The 4356-nt window shown below is 37.0% G+C and overlaps 1 long non-coding RNA gene across 1 annotated transcript; it reads right to left on the bottom strand.

Moving 5' to 3' along the window:
* Positions 1–215: 215 nt before the first annotated feature.
* On the bottom strand, positions 216–2790 carry LOC113739762 (uncharacterized). Its single transcript, XR_011812715.1, has 3 exons — positions 1076–2790; positions 865–980; positions 216–780 (listed from the first exon to the last, which is right to left on the bottom strand). It is a non-coding gene; the product is annotated as an uncharacterized lncRNA (long non-coding RNA).
* Between the last annotated feature and the right edge of the window lie 1566 nt (positions 2791–4356).

Raw genomic sequence — 4356 nt, 5'->3', positions numbered from 1 at the left:
CTTGCCTTTATCTGTTATTCCACGCTTCTTCCTTGCCTGTCCCTACCATTCACATGCCTTCACCTTTGTACTCCCCACGCCTTCTCACTTCCAGCTACCTACTTCATTACATATTTGTTACCATCTTACGTGAAATTTGGCGAGCAGCGGAATGCAAATATAAATTAACGATATGAAGAACTTGGCATTAATTAAAGAGGGGATATGAAGAACTTGTTTGTCCGACTGTTAGTGCAACAGATCTTAAAAAAATTGCAGGCAATTAAAGTGAATAGATAAATCCATGTAGGCAAAATAATTTCCTGTAATTGATAGAATCAAAGAACATTAATTTGGCTGCAATTTCCTGAATAGTTGGAATAAATCTGCGGGTTGCTGAGGTAAATTTGGTATGGAAAAAAGAAAAGACAATAGAAGCTGGCATTCATATGCTTAGTGAACATATAACAAGGACAACGTTTTTCCTGTAATAAATGTAAAAGAAGTTGCCTAAGTTGCACTGGTTGGTGCATCAGAGAAGATGCAGAACTTATTGTACCAAGGGAACAGCTTTTCGACTCCACGCTTGTCGAAGATGAGGACAGTATAGCAGGATTTTGTTTTAGGGATAAATACTAAAGCGTCGCCAAATTGTAGCTGATGCTCAAAAGTAAATGTGTTCCAATTTGTTGTAAACTGTCTCCGACGCATTCCAACAGTGATGGTCTTGTTTCCAGTTCGTAGGGTGACCAGAGGAGTTTTGTCACTGTGTATGAAGAAGGATACAAATTTGGGCACACTCTGTTGTTCACCGAAAGGATAAAGTTATTAGTGGGAAAGAAAGCAGCGAATGAAAAAATAAAACAGGAGATAACTGAAGCTCACAAAATTATGTTGGTTTTCCTGAGTGAAGATCTCATAGAATGATAGAGCATCAGCGATGTCCTGAACGAAATCTGGTTTCATTGCTGAGGCTACTCTCTGACACTGCATTCTTTGTTCTGTGTTTCATAAAGAAAGGTAAGCGTACAAAGCTGGCAAATAAAACAACGACAATGCTAAAAATTTGGAAGTGTTCACTGCGAAGAAAACTTACTTTTTGCGATAACATGTTCTGAAGTATCCAACAGACTAGGTAGTGGATGACTCCAAGGTAAGTAGCCATGCATTTTTGTTGCTGACTAACGGAGCACGTCGAACACCAAGTTTCCAGAATGTCGAAGGGACATTGTGTCGTCTTCATGACAAAATCAGTTTCCCTTAATTGTTTCTCTAAAAGCTCTCAATATTAGTAGCAAACTTACATATCTTTTCACCTGATATGGTAATTAATATTTAGCCTTAACAAAGGACCACAACTTGAAGAGATACAAAAACTATTAGCTTTTCTCTTTTAGCAAGTAAGATGTTCACCGAAATCTTATCCTGCGGTCTTAGAAGGTGCAGTAAATGTGATTTACTTAGTAGCACATTTTCTAACGAACAAAATTCAATTTTTTACTACAGCCTTTAGATAGGCTAGTTGTGCTTAGTGAAGCATCATGCAGAAAAGATTGAAAAGATCAGCTATTACTCCAATTACGATCTAAGCTGAAAAGAGACGGAATCTGTATTACTGCACTACGATGTTATAGTAAAATTTGGATCCCCTTCTCCATAGCTCAGTTTGTTATGCCTCAACCAGCATGTGTGCTTTGACATTTGATGCAGAAAATAACACCAACTAATATGCATAAATTTTGGATGCAGCCCCTAGCATTAAATGGTCATTTTGGAATAAGTATAACAGAAGAACTCTGAAGAAGGCATGCCAGGACTAACTAGGTAAAATTAGCTGTTCTGCCATCGTTAAAATGGCAAACTTTAGTTGGTCTATTACAGATTTTATGGCTTGAGTAAGCTTGTAGCCTGATTTGCTTACCAGCCTTGAAATCTTTCTGCAAATGTGACATTCTAAAACTTTCGAAAGGGGGCATTGTCAAGTATATGGACAACATCCATGACACATAATCTATACATGTAACAGTGCAGACAATGACTAAAAAGATTTAATAGAATCTCGGAGGCTACTTCCCACCATTAGAATAGCACTACTACGGTCGCTAAATCCTGGCTCAAGTGACTATCACTTTGATTTGCTTAGCATTGCTTTTCAATCGATTTTTCCTTGTCTTTTTCTTTCTTTTTTCCCCCATTTTCCTGACTGCTTAGCACCAGTCCAGCTCACAAAAAAAATCGTATAACCTTGTCGACAACTAAAAAAATCGTATAAACACGGATAGCGAACAATTTTTTGCTCAATTGTTATTTGTAGTGCTTTTTTTATATAGTACCCATGCTGTTTTTTTTCCTCTCCTCCTTTAAAATAAATATTTTGTATTTTTATGACTTCTTTTTTCTTTTTATACTTTTAAATATTATTTTTTCCTTTCTCCCGTTTTTTCATCTTTACTCTTAGATCTATTTTTTTGTTATTACTGGCTGACTATTTTTTCCTCCATTTCTGCATAACGTTTGCGGCGTTTTGCATTTCTATCCATGGTATGGTAGGAGATTTGCGAGAGGACTACATAAACGGACCACAGGTATTTCCAACGGAAAAGCAGGCACGTCAGACAGGAAGTAAAAGCAGAAGAAGCTAACGCGGCATATAAACAGAAATGAAGAACAAAGTAGCTAATAAATGTTTGATAAAAGGAGACAAAGCTCGACGGAGCAGTAAACATAACGTCTCAATCACTCTTGGAAAAAGAAAATGCTAAGTACCTTCTGCTGAAGCAAGGAAAGTAAGCAGCAACTTCCAGCTACTAGAACCTGGAGGTACTGAAGATGGCCACAAAAAATAGCAACAAATGTCAGAAAGGTAGAAAGTGTAGAAGCAATAGTAGCATGTAAACGAAGCTGACCAAGAAAGCAGGCGAAACACACAGAACAGAGGCAATGGTTTAGCAGGAAAGAGGATAAAAAGGAACAGCAGCAACAAAAATTAGTAAACACAGCGGCTCAAATGCAATATAAAACTCAGCAGCTCAATTACAACAAAAAAAAAGATGACCAAGAAAGCATACGAAACATATAGAACAGAGGCAATGTTCTAGCAGAAAAGCAGATAATAAAGGAATAGAGGCAACAAAAAGCACCAGACACAGTGGCTCAATTACAATTAACTAAAAAATGCTTACCACCCCTTCCTGAAGCAAGGAAAATAAGCAGCAACCTGCAGCTATCAGAACATGGAGGAAACGAAGAGGGCAACGAAAAAAAGCAATTAACGGCAGAAAGCTAAAAAGTGTAGAAACAATAATAGCATGCAAACGAAGATGACCAAGAAAGCATGCGAATCATATAGAACAGAGGCAATTTTCAGCATGAAAGCCGACGAAAAGGAACAAAGGCAACTAAAAACTGGGTACAAGTGAAAGTAAAAACGAAAGCCAAAACAGTAAGAGATAACAATGGAATGAAAATGGAAACGGTAGAACAAACAGAATCGAAAAAAAAAATGCAAGATGAATAATAATAGCATCGTCATGTAGAACAAAGCAGCAAGCACGATAAGTACAAGAATGGGGGGGGGGAATACAAACAGCACTACAAGAATAGGAATAGCGAAATTGCAGCAGCACTTACAGCAGATGTAGTAGCAAACAGCAAGAAAGCAGCAAGAACACTGATTGAAGAAAGACGCACAAGGAAACAGAGGTAAGGAAAAGGTGGAGGAAGAAGAAGTGGAAGCAATGCATGTAAGGAAGCAAAAGAAGAAGGAAATGAGGGTGAAATGCAAGTGGAAGAAACTCAAATGATTACCTGGAAGGTCTTGGATGCATGAGAACCTGGGAAAGCATGTCTAGAGACGTGCAAATGTTGCATGGAGACACCCAAAAATAACCAATTGCAGGCTGCGTAGGCTGAGAGGTGACTGTGCCGACCAATAGAAGAAACGGGCAAGGCGTCTGGTTATGCTGGCTCGCCTATTAATGTCTTGTGTTCATGGTGATTAGACCAATCTATCATTAGGATTAGGCTTATAATAGTAAGTACTGTTATATCATTATGATTAGTAATGTTTTCATGACAATATAGCTAAGATATTATACAAATGTATCATTAGTACCAGCCTTATAATAATAAGCACTACTATCATGTTGACTAATAAATTTTGTATTACAACCCAGGTAAGAAAGATCACATAAGAAAATATGTTTTAAAAAATGGGAAGAGAAAATATACGGAAATTATTATGCAGAAGGGAAAAAATAGTCAGCCAGTAATAACAAAAAAATAAATATAAGAGTAAAGATGAAAAAACGGGAGAAAGGAAAAAATAATATTTAAAAGTATAAAAAGAAAAAAAAAGTCATAAAAATACAAAATATT

This window comes from Coffea arabica, chromosome 4c (genome assembly GCF_036785885.1).
Source record: "Coffea arabica cultivar ET-39 chromosome 4c, Coffea Arabica ET-39 HiFi, whole genome shotgun sequence".
Classification (NCBI taxonomy): domain Eukaryota; kingdom Viridiplantae; phylum Streptophyta; class Magnoliopsida; order Gentianales; family Rubiaceae; genus Coffea; species Coffea arabica.
The sequence above is the reverse complement of the archived record's forward strand: the minus strand, read 5'-3'. Positions and strand labels throughout refer to the sequence as shown.